Source organism: Siniperca chuatsi, linkage group LG17, assembly GCF_020085105.1.
Source record: "Siniperca chuatsi isolate FFG_IHB_CAS linkage group LG17, ASM2008510v1, whole genome shotgun sequence".
NCBI classification, from domain to species: Eukaryota; Metazoa; Chordata; class Actinopteri; order Centrarchiformes; family Sinipercidae; genus Siniperca; species Siniperca chuatsi.
The window spans coordinates 4,213,456-4,235,517 of NC_058058.1; positions in this window are offsets into that span (position 1 = coordinate 4,213,456).

Below are 22,062 nucleotides of genomic sequence, written 5' to 3' on the forward strand. Positions count from 1 at the left end.
TCCTCCTTGCAGCAGCAGCAGCTCCATGCAGCAGCACTGAACACAAGCTTCTGCTTAGCACAGCTCGTAAAAACCTCCCAGTGGACACGGAAACCTACTACTTCTGCCTGAGGCATCCTTTAAGAGCTCCACTGTGGAGTAACTGAAGTAAAAGTCCCTTGGCACCAAGGTGCTAAAGGGATAAGTGGGCACTGATCCACAAATGTAACGCTGTCCAGGATTTACCATCCCTGTCATTAAGAATTTTGTTGTTTATACACATAAAAACATCTATGACAGAGAGGCAGTTATGTACAGTTATTTTACCTTTTTCCTCCCTGCCGAGTTTTGATGTTGATACATTTGTGTTACAGGGTATTTTGCCTTGTGAAATAAGTGAAATAAAAGCTGCATAGCAAGTACAGTAAGCAGAGTCCATATAGATCCTCCTCCTCCTCCTTTACCCTTCTGTGTTTGTCTTATTCCTTTGGGGTCCCTCTCGCCCCCTCTTTCCTCACCCCTCACTCTATTTTTAGCTCCCTGCCAGGGAAATCCAATGCATGTGCAGTGCTATATATAGCCAGCTGTACATTGATCTACACATGTGAGCAATAACATAGAAATGAGGGATTTCTACATCAATGGATTGCAGAGGCTGGTGGTGCGGCAATGAAAGCTGATTTACACTGGTTCTGTGGATTTCAAGCTTTGTTTGCAAAGCATTACCGAGTTCAACAAACAGATAACTGTTTGTCCCTAATCACATATTTAAAACAGGAACAAAGGTGATTACAGCACACTCAATGAAGTATAATTTAGTTTTTAATGAACTGGTTGGAGAGTTAATTTCAAGGCTGGACTCATCTCTGCTTATCATTGAGTTATATGTCTATGCCATCCACACTTTCCATTAGTGGATATGTTATAGTAATGGTGGATACAAATAATTCCACAACACAATGAAGCTTTACTCTGAACTGTTATTTTCTTGTTTTATTTTGTCTATCTTGTTTTCAGTCTCGTTATTCAGTCAATTTATTTTTATTCATTTCACCCTAACCATCTTGGAATACCCTTTTTAAAGTGCAAATGTGATGAACAGTTTGAAGATATCCATGCAAGAAAGATAACATTTCCATTGGAGCATGTAATCATCGCAAAAGCAAACAACAAATAGGCACATCATCCCCTTAGAATTATTAAGAATAAATAACGTTAACTACACATAAATGTGGCATTGCTAACACTTCTGGGCCATTTGTACAGCAGTTTGGTACCTCAGTACATACAGTGGTGTGTAAAAGTGTTTGCCCCCTTCCTGATTTCTTATTTTTTTGCATGTTTGTCACACTTAAATGTTTCAGATCATCAAACAAATTTAAACATTAGTCAAGATTCAAGATTAGGAAACATTTAAGTGTGACAAACATGCAAAAAAATAAGAAATCAGGAAGGGGGCAAACACTTTTGCACACCACTGTATATACAAATGTCACATTAAGCTACATGCACAGAACTGTTCAAACAAACATCCAAAACAAAGACAGGAGCAGAATTTCACTATATTATAAGCTGCGTAAATGTCAAATGACTCAAGTGTGATTGTCGTTTTGCATGTGTGTAATCTGCCCGTGTACATACCTATGATGCTTGCCTACGACTCATAGGCTAGCAACAGCCTTGACTGACACACATACAGACAAATCAGTGTTTCATTCAGACGCGTGGGTTTTTTCTTGTTTTTGTAATAATGAGTGGGACAGAACATGATAAACGTCTATGTAAGTGCTGAAAACTAGCAAAATATTATAATTAGTATTTTAATTGTGGTGAAAGCCGAGAAAAGTTGGTAGTGAATGTTGAAAACAGGAACATTCTAGTGTTTTACAGATGTTTGTCGGGACTCGGGACACCCAGCTTGAAACTGGGACAATCCCAGACAAACCAGGATGTCTGGTCGCTGTATGCATGCTTGTACTTTCATGTTTGTGTGTGCATGTATTTGACTGCCTTCACGTGGCATTAACAGGCACCCTGGGTGATCTGACTGTATTCAAGTGGAACAAAATGCATTAGATCCTTATGTTAAACCACCCAGCCTTGAACAGTTTTACTTCTGTTAGATGTCATACATTTCCCAAAATGCTTTTAGAAACAGTTAAAAGAAAAAAGGGTTTGAAGCATTCAGCTATGGGTTTATATGGTGATGCAGAAAGCAATGCTGAGAGGTTTTCAATAGCCAAGCAAGCAATAGCCAAACGTGTCACAAAAAACCCTGCATTGCATTCTTGTCTATTGAGGCTTCTGTTGGGGTAGAAATTAATCTTGTTTCGTCTTGAATGTCAATGCAAAATGGCTGCAATAGCACTTTAAAGCTCCCCTAATCAGTTTTTATGTTAACATTAAATCAAGTGACTATTTTTAGGCTAATGTGAAAGGTGTTGCCCGTAACAAACCAAATATATTATCAAACAACTCTAAAGAGGTTTTTAGCCTCTTTACGCAAATCGTTTGTGTTTTAAAGCACATTTACTGTAGAATTCAGTCTCAGCACCCTTATAAACCCCATTTTTAGGAGCAGCCGGCAGCTGTTTTCAGCTAGAAAGCTTGGATGACTTCACTGTATGGTACCTGTTCAGCACCAAACAGCAGACGGACAAAGTTAGCAACTAGCTGGTAAAGAAAGTGTAACAATAAGCTAAATAATTTTCTCAGGCGTTGATGGAGACCAAAACAGAGCTAAAAAGGAGAGTAAACTTATATTTATCAGGTGAACACAAACACAGCTCCAGATGACTGTTCATGGTTCTCTGTGCCTGCTGAATCTGTAAACAATTCCTTGCTAACACATTATCCCTAACAACTTGTGATGTGATGGGAGACATGTCAGATGTTTGTCTTTTACAAGTTATCATGTCCCTTGCCTTCCAGTGGACAAACAAATCTATTGATTCAGGTTTAAAACTCTGGGGTATTGTACAAGACATGTCCAGAAATGAGAAAATGCATACCACACCACCACAGGAACATATGGTAGATGTTGGAAAATAGCACTTATGTATTATAGAACAGTAGTAAACCTGGTTGGAAACTGCCACCTTTGCTTCTGTGAAAGCTTGTTTTGAATACTTTCGGAGTCATTATCTTGTTGCTGTGACAACGGTGATTTCAGAGAAATTCCACCAGGAAAATAACATGGGGTGGAAGAGGTGAAGAATGGAGGGAAGGAGGCAGCGCGATTATAAAATCAGAGGGAGAGGTCTGACAGTGAGCGAAAGAGGTGTTGATGTGATTAGGGAGAGGGAGGAGAAAATGATGCAAAACAAAAAGGGAAGTAAATAATTAAGAGAGAGTAGGAGGAGGCATAGGAAAGAGAGGATGGTAAAGAACAAAGATGGGATGGAGGAAGACAGCAAAAAAAGAAATGAGAAGGTAGACAGGAAGGGAGGGAGGAAACAGAATTAAGAAAAGATGAACAAATTAAAGGAAGAAAGCAGGGGTGATGCAAGGACAAGAGGAGGCTGATGAGGAGCAGTTGGAGCAGAGAGAAGAGCAGCGGGAAGGGACAGAAAAAATGTTCAACAAAACACTGAGATGAAAACATGAGTCGAATACTAACAGACGAATTAATTATGTTTATTAGACATGACTGAGCCTGACTGACAGACAGAGACAGACTAGAAGAAAGATGCAGAAAGGAACTGAATGATGGAAAAATGGAAAAAAGCATGTTTTTCTAGTGCAAAACATTGAAAACAGGCTAATACTGTTACTGTTGCTGGGGATGATGCTGTTCTCTCAGAGGAAACACAGCTAAAAGTTTTCAAAGCTTCTTTTTGATTGAGGTAAAATCACCCCAACATGTTTATCCTCTTCAGCAGTACTTGAATTTGAATTGACCATTCACTAAGCTCTGCCCCCTTAGTTACTATTGCTAAGCCTGTCAAGCGTTCCACCCTAGAACTGCACATACTGTATGCAGTTACACTGATAACAAACGCAGATTTAACACTTGAAATTCGCCTGTAATTCTTTAAACAATGGGTCTCATTGATGGACATCTCATTCCTAGTCCTAATGACTGTGGATTTTGTCACCTGAAATTAGGACTTTACTGTAGGTAGCTAGCGTAGCTAATGCTAATGCTAATAGTCTGTACGTAGTAGTGGTCCAGTTAGCCGGGCATGATAGTGTTCGCATCTTAGCAAATAATCCCCTCCTTACACTTGTGCTCTTGAGTTTTGTAAGCACCCTATTACCACACCCCCATGCACACTCTTTCAGCATGTGAAGAAATCCAAAGCTTGACAGACCCAGCATGGTTACAGTTGCTAAGCTATGATTGAAGAATCACTGTTTGGGGGCGGAGTTTAGCGAAAGGCCAATTTAAAAGCGCCAGTATTAAAAAATTAGCCTGCATAGCGCGCCCAGGCAGTATTTGGGGGGCACGGATTATTTATTTGAAGGTTCAAATGACAAATTCACAATACGAAATGCTAGTATTAAAAAGAAATGTAACCCAGTAAGACAGATTTCTAACGTGCCACTTCTCTGTACCAGTGGGGAGTGACCCAGTTCAAGCACTATTCTTCAGTAAGGACAAAGTGAAAACCTTTGAGTGAGGAAGCAACACTGTCTTTACAACAGGAGACAAAGGGTCAAAGGGAGTTAAGAAAACTTTATTTATACGTATACTGTAGCTTACAAACTGCTTTATGGTTAATGAAATGAAAGAATCACTTTTGTAATTTTCTGAAACCGACAATCTGACAATAACACCCATTTACGCAGGGACTGGCAGGGTGTGTGGAGGTATGAAAGTAGGCAGGATTTCAGCTTTTCTCTCAACTCTTCTTCACATTCTTCACAGAACTCCTTCTGTTACTTTTCTCGTGTACTACTGAGTCCATCACCACGAATGCCTTTGAGGAGAGACAGTCCTGTGCGCCTTGCCCCCCCTGTTTGACAGTAGTCTTTGTCCCACTTTTCAGTGTGGCTATTTGATCAGGTATAAACATGTTTGCCTTTAAACATGTGTCGTACAACCCAGTTCTTTTGAAGCATACTAAAGCCTTAACACTAACACACACTGGGATAATGCTCCTTATTACAGAATCACAACTAATGAAATACTGATATTGAAAAAGGCTTCACATCATCCTGCTTTTTAAAATATAAAAGCATATGCTCTTGCATTGTACTTCATGAACTGGCAAATAAAGTGAACTGGGCTAAGCCACAGGACAGAGAGACAGGATCAAGGTGGAAGAGAAGAATAAAGAGTGATTTTGCTGTTTCGACAGTCTCAAACAGGAAGGTCAGCATCTTCAGGACAGTCAGGAAAAATGAAAGGTAAGAAACGGGATAGAGACAAGATAGATTATAAGAAGTATAGAGGTACAGGAGAGGGCTGTAGTTCAACGCATGCCATGTTTACATGCACAAAAAAATGGAATGTAATCTGATTAGGAATATTATAACCAGATCTGGTATTTACAGGGATAATGATTTACTTGTATAATGATTATGCTTTCTGGTGGATCAATCACAGAGACGTAAAGTATGTGGAATAATACATTTTTATTATTGCCATTTTATCCTTTAATCAACACAAGTCGGAACTGGTAAGTAAAATGACGGTCACTTGTTTTTGTCATTTCCATTACAATACCCACAGTAAATTCATAACTTTGTCATCGTGATTGTCCATACTGTCACTTTATTATGTTGGTCTATTTTGTACACACGACGTCTATTGTCTGTCTGTCCTGGGAGAGGGATCCCTCCTCTGTTGCTCTTTCTGAGGTTTCTTCCATTTTTGGGGAGGAGTTTTTCCTTATCCAAATCAAGGGTTTAAAGACAGAGGGTGTTGTATGCTGGACAGATTGAAAATCCCCAGATTTGTGATTTGTGATATTGGACTATATAAATAAAATAGACTTGACTTGACAAGTCTTTCTTTGGTTTGGTACACCACAAAACAAATAATTACTCTAGAATTTGCCTAATATGCTCTAATTAGTGTGGAACATATTATAAATTCTAAAGTGCACAAGTTCCATCCATAAAGCTTTGACAGTGGGACAGGTGTTAGCTAAACTATGCTCGGGTTAGCCTCTAGTGTGATGCTCATAATACGAATGCAAATGAGAAACTAGAGAGCCTTCCGTGTGATTTAAATGTATTGTTTGGAAGAGTTATGGTTTCCCAGTTACTTTAAGTTGACAGAACTTCCATGTTGCTCAAGAAGTGAGACAGTAAAAAAGTTTTAAAAAAATTCTAAATCACATTGACATTTAAAGCAAATAAAGCATGCTGACAAAGAGAAGGCCGAATGGTGTAGATGTATTTTTGACACCAGAAATTACCAGGCAAACATCCTATGGCCTGAATAACTGCAAATCTTTACAGACATGGAAGGAAGAAACTGTTGCAATAATGTATAGCATGTGCAAAATCAGTGGTAAAACTTTGTTAAAGCTATAGTTTTTTTAATGTAACGAATTAATTGGTAAATGGATGGACAGCGCCTTTCTGGTCTACCGACCACTTTACAACCCTTCATTTCATTCACACACTGATATCAGAGGCTGCCATCCAAGGTACCAACTGTTCATCAGGAGTGATACAGCGCTTCCTATCCAAAGCGTTCACGATGATACTAAGATTACCCATACACACACACTCACACACCGATGGCACAGCCATCGATTACTAGACTACCCGCTCTACCACCTCAGTCACAGCCGCTCCATTGCTGTTTAACTTTATTCAAATTACAAAAGGGTTAAAAATCTAACAGCAAGTCGTGTAGAAGAATATCTATGCATGAAGATTGTACTGGGTCACAAGAGCTATTGAAAGCTAGCGGCTAGCCCTGAAGTGACGTCAGGACTTTGGCTCTCCATACAGCCTTTGTCAACCTTAACTGGTACTAGTAGAAATGAAAGAAAATCAATACGACTTGTCATTTTATGCACATTGGTAAAGTATAAGCCTTATTGATGCCCCTTTATTGAATGTCAATTATATGGATACATCCATATGTAACCTGTGTACTGCCGCACTGTGTGTGAGGCCCGGCTGTCCTTGAAAAATGTGTGTCAGCATGTGCATTATTGTTGCTGCTGCGTGAGCTGTCAATACTGCATTGTACGTCTTTGCACCAATTATGATTGTTGCTGTAGAGTGAAGGAGAGGACGGGAGACGAGGGAGGATGAAGGAGAGGTGAACGAGAGGAGAGAGGGAATGGAGGTGGCGAAGGACAGAGAGAACAATAAGAACAGACGGCAGAATGGCTGCCAAGAGAGAGGGAAAATTAAGGCAGAGATGAGGTGGAGGCTAAACCCTCCAAAAATCTGTTTCTCAAATTGGCAGAACAGCCTTTAGTCATTTTTCATTTTTCTCTATATGTCTAAAAAGTCTTTATGATGTGAAAATTTTAGTTTCACTCATAGTAAGTTGTATCAAACAGATACAGGATATGATGCCTTTTGACAGAGCAAAGTGATAATTGCATTAAATGTGGTGATATATAAAGATATCTTAGCTGTCGGTATGTTTCCGCTCCAACTTCGCTGGACAAATTTCCTGTCTATTCACTGAGCAGAACATTTCTGTACAGTTTAAATGAAAGAAATCAATCGGCGAGGTCAGCTTAGTCACACAAACATCATATACATGATATGAACACAATTTAGCATTGACATTAAAGCAGCGTAGAGAAGATGCAAGGAGACAAGAAGGCAAAGAGAGGGACCCGCCGTGGGAGAAAGATGGACAGGGAGATGGAGGAAGAGAAGGAGAGAGGGAGAGTGGATTTAAGAAGAGAGGGAAATTAGTCGTCTGCAGAGGGTGCGGAGGATTTCAAAGAGGCATTATGTCTTGGCTCAGGCTTTTCTCTTTCTCTTAATCCTTCCAACTTCCATGTACTGTATCGCAGCAGGGAAGTCTCTGCAGAAACAACAGTCAGGATCCTCTTAATTTATTCCCACTATGGCGTTAGTGCCTCTTATCGCATAAATTTGGAGCCTCGCTGATAAAGCAGCAAGAAGAACGATTAATAGGAAAAGTGTCAACAGCAGTAAAATGGTGAGATGTTACAAGTGAAGAAGTCAAAAGTGCCCAATCAAAGCATGTAGCATGTAAGATACGCTGATGTTGGAGCTTTAATATGCAAACTGATTTGAACTTTGGGTATGTGTGAGGAAATGTTGTCAGAGACAGCAGCACCCGCCTCAGGCTGCCTCTGTCCAAGAGCTTGCAAACACTTGAAGTGAAATATGGCAGCGATCAGACTAGAGGCAGAAAAGAGGCGCACTGACGTGGTCGTAGTTACATAAGAAGTGACACTGCCCCCTGTCCCCAAGTGTTTTCAATGACTCCGGAGTATTTGCAGTGATAGTAATAGTGCCAATCATTGCCTGGTGATCCAAGGTAACAGTTTTCAAAAATCAATGTCCAGTGACAGACACATCCATCTGCAGTCTGTACATATTCTCTGAAAACTGCAACATATCCTTCGATAAATAATGATTATTAATGGATAAATAATAAAATTGCCACCACACCTATTTACTGAAGTTTAAGATCTTTTTTTGGGGGTGATGGATAAAATTATGCAAAATTATTATTTTTGTTGGTTTTTGCTTAGGGTTTCATCACTTTGATGATGTACTCCTTGATTCTGTTTTCTTACCCAACAACGTGCCCACATTTCCTACCAGCTCAGCTTTTGAAACTCAGCTGAACACTGTCTCAAATCATCAACAGTGAACTGGGAAGAAATTTTGCGTATTTAGGGACACTACTGAGTACCAAAAGAAAATCATGCTTTACAGTTTATCTTTTACATTACAAAACATGATTGAGTGCATGATACTTGACATTTATATTCATCCAAACAAATGTAAATGGAATTTCCTGTGAGAACTTGCTCGATAAGGTAACAGTATGCTATACTGTATGTTGAGTGACATTAGGCTCTCCATAGGAGGTGAAGGTGAGCCTGTGCACTGCTAATAATCACTGCACAGCAGCTGAATACATGGTTGCTCACCTCAAATCCAAAATTAAATAAATCTAGTGACATCAACTATATTAATTAATTAACTATATTAAATTGATAGTAAATGATAAAAAAGTGACGTGAACTATATTAAATTGATAATAAATGATAAAAAAGTGACATTAACTACATTAAATTGATAATAAATGATAAAGAAAAGTGACGGCAACTATATTAAATTGATGATAAATGATTTTAAAAAAGTGATAAATGTTAAGTGGACATTGCAATTAGAGCAAAAAATTTGGGGCATTTTATGTGGATATTCAATCAGTGTTGATGGCAAATGCAGTCAGTTGAAGCAATAAACTCCTCAGTGTATGCTATATTGGCCGAGAAGGCTGAGTTTGCCAAGTCGTTCTTCCTGCATCCAGGGCCGTTATTTGATGTGACGTAGTTGGAGGCAATGAAGAACTACAGGCTACTTCAGCTTGGATTTCTAGCTCCCGCACCTGGGTAGCCAGACGAGCTCTAGATGCTGCTCAAAAACGTACTTACTTGTTCTCTTTGTACTGCAAACTAGCTGCATTTCCAATGGCGCAAAAATGGCGAGGACACATTTTACAGTGTTTCGTATTTGTTCGAGCCAGAGTATACGCCGAAGAAATGCAGCGGAGAGAGGCTGAGGCTGCGGCTGCATTAGAAGTGCAAGAGGATATGGCTGGCGGAGACCCTCCAGAACCTGAGCTGCCGAGAGCAAACACAGACTGGTGGTGCCTTAGCTCAAATTGCCCTCCAATGCCAACAGAAACTTAATCATTCAGCTACAATGAATTTCAGCATGGGCAGTTTTGTGTGCGTTACTATGCATGAAAGTTTTACATCTCACTTGGACAGAGGTGTGCTGGAGACCTTCTTCAGGATCCTGCAGATAAACTGGAAAAGGCAACCAAGACCAGCAGGGCCGAGAGGGCAGATGACCTTTGAGTGAGTATCTTTGTCACCAAATGCTATGTTTTGGCCAACAAAGTAATAGCTAACGTTATAGGCTACGAGGGTAACTTACTCCCACAGGCTGGGGTGATAATACTAATAATAAAACTTTATTTATAGAGCACTTGTACTTGTACATGTGTAATGTTAATAAAGTTGAATCTAATCTTATCTTATCAAAACAAAGTACAAAGTTCTTCACAGAGAGAGAAATAAAATACCACAGCAAATGATAAAATACATACAATACATAAAAACAATAAAATAAACGGCTCAGGTAAGATCAGGATCTGCTTTCCGATAAAAATGCGTTTTGAGAAGAAAAGACGACGCTGACTCAGACAACCTAATTTCTTTGGGCAAGTTGTTCCAGAGCCTCAGGGCCCTGATGGCAAAAGCTCTGTCCCCCTTAGTTTCCATCCTGGACTCAGGAACTATGTTGGACTAATGTAATATTGAGGGACAGTTAAGAGAAACTGTGTGAACGTTAAGCCTCATTTGAAGCCAACTAAATAACGAGAGTAGCTTGGATGCCGGTAACTTTTTTCATGTTGCTGCTTTTTGTGGAACGTTGTAATGCACCACTAGCTCAGCTAGCGTTAGCTTTGTTGTTATAAGGAAGCCCGACACCTGTGTGTGTGTGTGTGTTTGTGTGTGTATTGCTGCTGTATGTAAATTTAACTGATAGACATGCCCTGGCGGTAACGATACACCTACGTGTGAAAAAGAAATGGTCAAACGGTTGGCAACGTTGTGTAACTTTGGTTCCATCCTGGTACATGTAGGCACTGCCGGCATGGCTCCACGAGCAGGAAAACTCTGCTTAGTCGGTCAATACAGCAAGTACTTGACTTCCAAGGAAAAGGTGCCGAATTTTCCCTTTAATAATGGACATGATAAATGGTAGGCTAACTCCTAGCCAATACTAAAGCAGCATCTTTATCAGATGAAAATTACTTCAGTTGATGAATATGTCAATCACAGTGATTAGTCAAAATAACCCCGCTGCTGACAAAAAAGGAGCTAAAATAAAACTGTTAAACTGATGAGTCGGTTGTAATGAAAGGCCAATTCAGTCTAAAGGTGAGCATTTCAAATAATTGATAAAATGTCTTAAAGCATTCTGACTTCAAGGTTAAACTGACCAACAAATGTGTATTCATCATATCCCATGAAAGCTAACAAAAGTAAACAGATGTCAGTGTTTGTACTTACATTAGTGGAAGTGTTTTGATGTCCATGAAAAGAGAAGTCTGATAAACGCCGGGAGCCATGTTCAGTCGGCAGACGCTGCCAAAGCCTGAAGGGACCTGGAGCTCTGAACTGACTTGTTCCCTCCACACTGACTATATTTACCCCTTACTCACTCTCTCTCTCTCTCTCTCTCTCTCTCTCTCTCACACACACACACACACACACACACACACACACACACACACACACACACACACACACACACTTATAGCAGTGTACACATAAACACAGAAAGACAGATCAACATCATCTATTCATATGCTCTTTTAGACACATAAATAAAACTAAGCTTGCTAATGCTAACACTCATACTTACTATTACCTACAGAGTTTTCAATTCTAACTTTTTAAATGACATGTTTTCCAAGGTTACCTCCCAAAGAAAATTATGAAATGAGACCTATGAATACTCAAATATGGCTGCTTCACTGCGTGTGTGTGTGTTCAGAGAGAAAGTGAGTGTGTGTGTGTGTGTGTTCAGGTCTATGATGCCTCTGACCCATTTAGGGTCTCCTGCTCAGCCAGATGAGAGACTGAATGTCTGAGCGGCTGAATGTTTTTTAGCCTTCGGCTACTCAGCTCAGGCACATCTGTGATGGACTGCAGGACTGGAGGCTGGACCTCGAGTGTGTGTGTGTGTCTGAACTTGAACTTATGTGAACTCATGTCCCCTATGTGTACATTTACTTATGTGAGTGTTTAAAGTAATTTATGCATGTCATTTTTTAAAACAGCTGAATATTCACCGTTTCTGTTTCTGAACACTGTGTGTGTGTGTGTGTGTGTGTGTGTGTGTGTTTGTTTTGTCCTTGCAATCAGAAACATGCACTATCATTCACGATTCACAAGAACACAAGTATTAGGAGAATAAAGTTGTAGTGGCAGTGTGTTACCACTAGCTGGCAGCAAACTATTTTCCTAGTGATGTGCTCATTATGTACAGTGTTCAGTAGTCTGTCTCACAGCAAGACAAAGCACAACCGTCACCTATAGTAGAAGCCCATCACCCTCGCAAAAGACAGTTTAAGCAAAGAGATCAATAAAGTACAATTAAATTTTATTATATTTTTAGATTTTGAAAACAGGACAAGTTATGTTTTTGTCTTCCTTAATATTCTTTTTATCTGAAAGTGTTCTTCCATGACCAATGTGCATCCTCTTGTGAAGACCATGTGACATGATCAGCTGCTGTTTCCAGGGTCAAGAATGAACTTTGAAACTCGTCTTTTAAGACAACGTGAACGAGGAGTCATAAAGCGCTCAGAAAAAAAATGGAAATTTTAACATTTACAATTCCATAACAACTGGGCAAAGTCCATCTGCTGATGAAGATGATCGAAACCTTCAGGACAGCTGAAGGGCCCTAGTGGTGAGAGTGTTTTTCTCAACCTCATCTTTTTATTTTCTTTTTTCATTGATGGAATTCATGGAATTATCTTTAGTGAAAGAGTGGTTGTAATGATGATTTGCAAAGAAATGTACTGCGTACTGAACAAAGTCCTCACAGGCAGAAGATTTACAGAGACCCTCACTGTTGTACCCCAAAACATTATTCCTGCATCATATTTCCCCTCAGGATGTTTGCACACTGGTATCTCTTGGTATCTCTGTTTCATAGTTTTGACAAAAAAATTGTTGATTTAGTTAATGAGTGAATTAAAGAAATACCTCATCAATCTGTCCACCTTTGTCAGCTGTATATTTTAAAATTTAAAAGTTCGCAGACAGTGAAATTAATCGTTTGCAGGTCCAGACTGTGTCCCCTGGTGGTCAGAGCCCACAACACTTTACCTTCTGTCAGGTGTCACTACGAGCTGCCACCATCTGCTGCTCCAGGTGGAGGTGCTCATGTATGATGCAGTGTGTACAAGGTGGCCGTCTTATCCCCCTAACGACCTTTACACCCGTTAACACGCACACACACACACACACACAAACAAACACACACTAAAACAGCAATCCCAGAGATGAGACAGGGAAATATTCAGTCCGTACGTTTTTACCGGCCAGGCGAGGCCAGTTAACGACCCTGATATGAAACTCAGAGCTCATTAACTCGTCCATTAATTTGCATGTTTTAATTGCTGCAGTGATGTATGGCAGTGTCACACACCTAAAAGGCAGGCCTGCCCTTTGAGATTATTAATTTTCAGGGGAACATTCATTTATTAGTTAGCTACATGGTGCATCAGCATCAGCAACAGCTAGGCGATGATGAGTTGTCTCTGTCACACAGATAGTTGATAGTTATTTTTATAGTTGTTGTTGCTTCAGATTTGGCATCGTTTTGCATTGGGAGTGTTTTTTTCCATCCACCACATTCACAGGAGAAAGTCTCAGCTCTATTCTCATTCAGTTTTGTATAATAAAACATTACAGTCAACTTGAAATGGTATTAATTAGATGCTGCTTTAACGTCCTAGCATTTTGAAGTCAGTCTGTCAATAAAATGTTTGGAAGTGGCATCTTTTATGTGAAGAATTTCAAGGGAATTTGTCTTCCAAAAGTCTTTTTTTTTTTAGCGTGAAAGTTTATCAAAATTCAAACAGAACTATAAAGCCTCAGTTCATCTTGACCCTTTGTGACTGAGTGTGTGATTATTATACTGTGACATTATTTCTGACTGTGCCAAATTGGATTGCATTTATTTCCAAGGACAAACAAATCTTTCAAAGTTTGTTTCCCCATCTTCAGTTTTCTTTCTTTTTTCTTGTTTCCCTCCTTCCTTTCTTCCTTCTTTTTTTCGAGACTTTCCTCCAAGAAAAATGACAGCATAGGTTGAAATGGAATGGGAAATGAGACGTCTCCCATGTCAAAGTCACATGCGTCCAACCTGTCTGATTGTCTGCCTGCTTGTGTTTCTTGTCCTGTCAGACTTCATTGTAGCGATGTCACTCTGTTCTCAAATCCCAACAAATAATCTGGTGAGTACAATGTCATCAGAACTGATGATGAAGGTCAAAACTAAAAAAGCAAGACTAAAGTTGTAAGTCATCGCAGTGATGCTTTAAATCGCAGCCACTTCTAGCACATTATTGTTTTCTAAATGCTAGCTCGAGACTGTCCTTACGAGAAAAACAACAGCATCAGTCATTTCAGCAAATACCCCAAAATGACGTGTGTTTATGTTCAAGTAACAAAGATCTCTAGGGGCCGGAGGAATTATGACTCGTCAGTCGGGAGCAAAGGAGGAAGTAGTATCATGTTGTTATTGTCAGCAGAGCGAGGAGGTCAAGACTTAGTAGGAAAGAGGAAGCAAACAGCTTTCTCCCATCTCAGACAGTCAATGTTGGTTTCTTTTAACCATGACAATGATCATTCCCTAACCTTAACCAAGTAGTTATTTTAACCCAAAAGAAGGTTTGTCCTGACATTAAGCAAGTCATTTTTGTGCCTACACCTAAACAAAACTTATCCATAGTGGAGTCAGATCAGAAAATGCTTATATGTGTCATTGTGGAGGGCAAATACAAATTTATTTTGCCGTTTAACTTCTTATGAGAGAGTCTGCCCAACCACACACACGCTGACGGCCTCACACAGAGACAAGCCACACATTGTACGTCATATTCCTATTTTATGTATATACATAGTTATATAATCATGACTGACAAACAGAACCATTTATTCTGTTTTTTGGCTACATCTCTGTCTCTTTCACACACACACACACACACACACAGTCACAGAATCACATTTTCACCCCCCTCCATCGTCCTCATTGCTGCCCGTCTTCTCTTCTCTCTCTGATGGAGTCGAGCTCAGAGGGGGTGCTGGATCTCCTGCTGCCTGTCATCAGCCAAGGCTTCACCTACACACACACACACACACACACACAAAACTCTGCATCCATGCACAGACAACCATGGACATGCGCATACACACACAGTAAACACACTGTGTCTCTCTCTTGCCCTCCTGCAGATGCCAATATTAGGCAGCCAGCTCTGACTTTATTACCACACCATGAGATCAGATTAAAGGAAGTTTATTGTCCCTTTCTCTTCAAGGTCCTTAAAGTCCTGATCTCAGTTTGACTTTGCTGTCTGAACCTCTGCATATTTTAAACATCAGTTATGAATGAAAATGAATTGAAAAATGACAGTAGCTCCTCATAATAAAGGCCTTGTAATGGCAGACACACTTCACTTATCTTGGTCTGGACAGGCTCAGTGGGCATCTGTTTGGGACAGACCTCATTTCAAGAAACACATGATAAGGCACTCCCTGTCCTTAAACTGAGACTCCCTGTCCTTAAACTGAGACATCAGCAAGAGCCCTTCTGTGTGATTGGACAAATGCAGTACTCGCTTGGCTCACATTGGTCTTTGCTTTAGAAACTGATCTTGGTAGAAAATTTCTGAATAATCAGCCAAACAAGCAGAGCTGTTTGTCTGTACCATTACATCAAAGCTTTTTCAGACGTGAAACATGCCAAGCTTTGTTTTCAACTATACTTTTGCATATATTTTGTTATAGTTGCTGCTTTTATGTTTCTAGAAGAATTTTCCATGTTGAAAATGTTCCTGAGTAAATTTGAAGCAGGTTCAGAAGTTTGTGATGTTATCATATTAATGCCGTGACTCACAGGTTCTGCAAGGAAACTCAATGTGGTCTGTTTTTCTTTGAACTGCACACATTCTAAGTTCAACTCCTGCTGTTACACCTACAGTCTTTTTTGTAGTGGAAATAAGCATTAGAAGCATATTTAACAGAGAACTCTGTCTATGTAGCAGGGAAATTGACCTAAACCTGTCTGTCTACTTGACACATCAGTACAGCCAGAGCAGAGAAGGCATTTTCAGGCAAGAAAAACAATGGTTTATTACAATGTTTGAGACAACATTGCTAAAAATAGGTTCAATGGAGCAACAAACACAAGTCAGATAATCACAGAGGTTAAATAGTGAAAACAAAGGCGAACAGTAAAATTACAACCCACACTGTTTTACAGAAAATATAACCAAGTTGTAATAAACAGTAATTTTCCCTTAACCTCTCTGAGACTCTTCTCTGCCTGTCTGAGTGTCTTCCTCTCTGTTGGTGTATGACTCAGCTGAGTCATTACAACTACCAAAGTAATAGGATGCAGCAAGGAAATATAAACTATTGTATGAGTCTCAACCAAGCTGTCAAAGCCTCGCAGATATTGTATATTGTGGTTACTTTGTGCCGTGGGAAAGTACTTGTTACACCTTTGAAACGGCATCTTCTGTCTTCAAAAAGGATCCCAAAATACTGCAGGTCTGACACACACACACACACACACACACACACACAAATGAAACCTACCAGCCTCTGACAGCACAGTAGAGTTGTCATCTTGGATGTGGAGGTGCGCTGATCTGGATCATGGCGCTTCCTATCTCATTCTCTCTTCATTGTAACTCACATGAGTCCAGCTCAGTCCACTCCATAGATTTCTGTCCATTCCACTGTGCTGACTCTCATGCAGTCCAGTCTACACAGTCCAGCCCAAAATTAAAAAAGAGGCGTGACAGCTGGCCAGTAATTACACTGCTGGCCCCGGTAATGTGATTTATTAGGTCAGGCTGAAGCAGTGAGTAAGTCACTCAGGCAGGTAGTCAGAAAGGCAGTGCAAGAAAGGATTCCTCTCCCCCCCTCCTCTGAAAAGCACTGCATCTGGCACCCTCTAGTGGATGAAATACTGAACTGCAAGTACTGGAACATAGTCATAAAATATACTTTATCTGCTGCATTAGCTGAAATATGACTTTTTTGGTTAGGTGATGAAGCTTGTTGATTACTGATCTGAGTGAGGAAGATGAGTCCTCGCAGCAGTAAATAGTGAAGGACTCATCAGGCAAAAAGATTATGTGTGTGCAAGAAAACAGAATCCAAAATCAGGAATCAAAATAGTAGAAAAATATACAAGAATAAACCAACGGTACATATACACACAAAGAGCATGCATTTGTTTCTTACAGATGTCACCAGCCTTCCCCAAAGTGATCTGGTTCATGTTGTGGTTTTGATACCAGATGCATGTTTTTGTCACCCCAAAGAACCTTCCCCAAATCTAAAACTAGTAAAATCAGAAAAGAAAAGCTACTTGAAAAACAAAAGCCCTCCACTTTTCTCTGTTTTGTTGTTATTGAAAGACAAACGATTAAGAGGTATCAACTCAGACAATATAAGGAATCCTTACGAGTCAAGAGATGGTGACTTTACTGATGAAAATAAAGTGAAACCATAAAATTATCAGTTGTCAGAAGTATATACAAGGTTTAATTGCAGCTGTTTTGCTGGTTGTTAAGCAAGCAATGCTTATGCGTTGCTCATTGTTTTTGTTTTTTTGTTCAAGACAAAAAGATGCAAAGATTACTCTCCACAAGGTTGACTGGCCTGCACAATCCTCTGACCTCAACCTGATCCAACACTTTTGAAATGACCTGGAACACCGCCAGACCTTATCACCCAACATCAGTGTTGGCCTTCACCGATGCGCTTGTGGCTGAATGGGAGCAAATCCCTGCAGCCAGGGTCCAACATCTGATGGAAAGGCTGAAACCAGAAGAGGCTGTCATATCAATAGATCCATGTTCATGGTAATACTTTCTGCCTCCCTATTTGTTCTTTTTTTTGTTTCTCTCCTGTTGGCTCCGGCCTCTCCATCAACACATGTTCTTTTCACTTTGCCTCACTGTAATTAGAGATGGATCATTCATGGTACATTCAAGGCTATTATGCATGTGTGTGCATGTAGAAGTGTATCATCGAAGGATTTCAATTATAGGTATGTCAGTGTTTGTAGGTGGATGTCACATATGAGGTTCATATACAGGACATGGGCTGGTGTGTGTGTGTGTGGTAAATGATGAGTATGTCACTAGATGCTCCTTTTCATTTTGTATCTCTGTCTGCAGATCTGTGCAGTCACCCGGAGGCCAGCGAGGAGCTGATAGGGAGCGTGAACTCCAACCAGGCTGCCCTCCTCTGGTCAGTGGGGAGATTATTATTTGGTCTGCCCAGCTACAGGGGCAAAAAGTAAGGTCTCTATTACACCAAAGTTCACAATGACCATAATATTATATCTGCAGCAGCTTGATAGGTTTATTGATCAATACAAATGACTTGTGGGTGCTGAGAGTTCTGGCTTTTAAACTGCTCTCTATGGTTTATTGTCCATGTTGGAATAAAAACAAAACTACTCTCAGGAAACTTCTTTATAGTTTATTCCTGATGTCTGTTTTAATTGGCTTGATTAGTCGATTTATAAAAGACAATCGGACAACACCATCCGTTAGGGCTGTGAGAGCCCAACACCTTGTACATCTTTTCATTTGTTTGTTGCTCCACATATAATATATTTAGTAGATGTTTGGACTCACGAATGCGACTCAGAGAGAGAGCAGGGGGAGGTTGAATTAAGTTTACTTGGTCTAGATTTAAGGCAGGTTGGCAACATGCACGCCAGAGAAAGCAAACAAATCCAGAGAGGGAAGTTGAAAACTGAAAACACGCAAACAAGAACTGGCTGGAACACAATGGCTATAACCTGCGCAATAAATGATTGGGCAAGGTGCTGGTGAGAGACAGCTGGTATAAGGGACTAATGAGCAACTGAAGAGCAGGTGTGCAGGTGGCTGTGGGCATCAGGCAAAGGTGAGTGGAAGAGGTGGGACCACACTAAGGGCTACTGCTGGACTGACTGGGAGTGACAGTTACAATAATAATAAACATACAAACAATATAATATACACATGGAACACATTTCAAATCTAGCCATGGAAAACAGATGACAATGAATTTTTTTGTAAACTCTGGCTCATTTACAGTTTTTTTCTGTTGATCAATGATCACTGTCCATGTCAAACTAATAAAATAAAATAAAAATTAAATAAATCCCATTATATATTTGAAAATGAGTTTCCATTGGCCTTTTAACTCTCTCTATCTTCTCTCTATCAAATAACTTCATTCTGAGCCCCACAGGTGTCATGGTACTCCAACGTATCCTCATGCAACGGTTCGTAGATATCTTACGAAAAGTAATGCATCGCGTATAATCCTAATGTCCAGCAACCTGCAACAGGCGTACTGGACCTTTATTGTCATGGTAACAATAAACACATGGTTAACGTTGTGAAACGGTCATAGTTTGGTTAGGTTTAAGCACCAAAACTACTGGTTAGGTTTAGGAAAAGCTCACAGTTATGGTTAAAATAAGTTAGTTACGTGAAGTAAATCACATGACTTAACTTACGCATGTTAACATAAGTAAGAGTAACATAGTTAACATAGTTAATGTTAACATAAGTAAGAGTAACTTGACTCTCTCAACATTGACTTTTGGTTTCACACGGGACACAAACCCCAATCTCCCAGGTGATAATCCTGACCCGCTTTTCGTAGGTATACCTACGAAAAGTGAATGAGAACAGCCTCCATGGTAGCAACATTTAAAATACTGATGTGGTGAAATGAGCACACAGTTTGTGAAGTGTGTGAGGACAAAAAAATATTAATTTAGAAGAAAAGTGCACTCAGTAAAGTTGTGCGCTTGTGGCGACAATTTGACTTCCAGAACGGTTACATTTTTCTTTGATAGTTAATGCAAACATTATATGTCCAAATATTGTTAATAGTCTGTTCTTTAGGCACACGTAAAAAGATATCATTTTCTGCACAGTTTACTAATCTTTTAGCACTGATTTACACTGTATAACTTCACACCAAAACCAATTACAAAAAAAAAACATTTTGGCTACATTAAAGTGTGTCTGTGTGCAAATTAAAAATATGCGAAGTCAAAAAAAGTCAATTTACTTAGCGGCCATAGTAGCTCAATTCACAGCATTAATACAATCGGGAGATTTGCAGAGATTTGGAGTGATATGTGTTCATTAATTCAATCCACCAGTCAGTCCATCAATCACACAACTTAGTCGTTTATTCAGGTGTTGAGAGTCAAGTCAGCCAATACAAATATAAGCCAGCTAGTTTCTACTTTAAGTATATTTGCCCACCAGTGCACAGACACAGACAGGTTTTGTATATTTTCAGTAATGAGAGATCCAATGCCAAGTGACAGAAAAAACTGAGGAAAGGAAGGAGAAGAGGCGGTAAATTGAGGGGATTGGTGGATTAATTTACTCTCCAGAGCGCTTTCTTGTTTCATGACCTTAACAAAATTAAAGGAATTATCGCCTTCACAGAATCCCTGACACAGAGTAAAGTTAGATGTTTTTCAGGAAGGGAACTCAACAAGAACACCGGGAACTGACACAGTTTGACAGCTTTTGTTCCAAAATGAGCGATCTTCTATCTGACAAATGTAACACTTGCAGTTGCTGCTATGAAACTGAAACTTGTTTGAGTTATCTTGAGAGTTTTGCTGAATAAATACTTAAAACACTTTAGAACAAAACCTGCGCCATGAACTTGAGAAAGCGATACCTTCAATAGATCAATAGCCTTAGGCTGTTTTTTAATTAAGAATAAAGTATTAAATTCACTCAAAAAAAACTTCCTTACTACAAATATGTTAGGATATAAACTTTTAATGGGCTTTGATATACAACATTTGTTGTTGCTCTGACCTCACAATCCTGGGAAGTTTTCCTGCATATTGTACTTTATGCTACCTGAATGCTCATACCATTTAGCTCAAAGAAACACAGTGCCAATGTGTAGTTTACAGCTATTTTCCAATTATTGTCTCAAGAGTCTGCAGATTGTCATTTGAACCAAACATCATTGCAGCTTATTTCTGTGAGAACGACTGTAACAGAAAGTAGGATCGAATCATTGAAATCAGCTGTTGTAGAACCATCATGAAATAAAAAGCTTCCTATGTCAGGTTCACAATGTTAGTGTTAATAGACTCAGGTAGAGGCTGCACTGACAAAAGCACTCTCCAGACATCATTAGTATTATCAGGAGAGGTCAGCCAGTTGGTTTGGGTCACGCACATTAAAAATTACAAACTGTCATGCAGGTGATAAAGTAATTTACTAGATGAACGCAGTAATCCAGGGACATGGGGTTTAAAATTATATGACTTGTGTAATCATGCTAGGTGTTAAAGTGCATGAAATACCAGATGTTCATCTGGCCGGAACTAAAATGACTGTAGGATGTTAAAAGTGAGTCAAAATACAGTAGGCAATAGACGTCATAAACTAATTTCAAAGTCAATGCGGTAAACCTTAACTACATTTACAATTATTCTCATGAAATTCATTGTTCGTTTAGAACAAATATAATCCAGCAGACTGAACAAAAATTGCTTTAAGTCTAGTTCCTCATTTAACCCTCTCTGACTCAAACTGCACAATTTAGGAATCCAGAATGTCTCCCTCTTAAGGAACAACTTCTCTAAATCTCGCCTTCTCTTTGACAAACATACCTTCTGAATTCCAATATATCTAAGGGAAGAAGTTGGATGATTAACTTCCATAAAAGTGCTGCCACAGGATAGATATGTTGTTGTTTTTTACATCTTACTACATCTTAGTACTTCTATGTTCTGCAATTCTTTGTTTGAGTTCTCTTGATGTTTTTCCTACATATCCTTTTCCATATGGACATGTTTACAAATACAGTACCACAATTTGTGTTTAAAGTCACTCTTCTCACTTGTATTATACAGTGATTGCCAAAATTTCTTACATGCAGATATCTGAAACATCAATAATAAATAATAAATAAATTATTCTTTCTAATCTTGAGACTTTCATAAAGACATTCAACACCCCTAGAAGAAGAAATCCATCATAGGAGAACATTTTCTCCACCCACACACAATAATTTTAACATAATAATTCCTGGAATGCATTTAACACACAATCCAACAATGTGTATG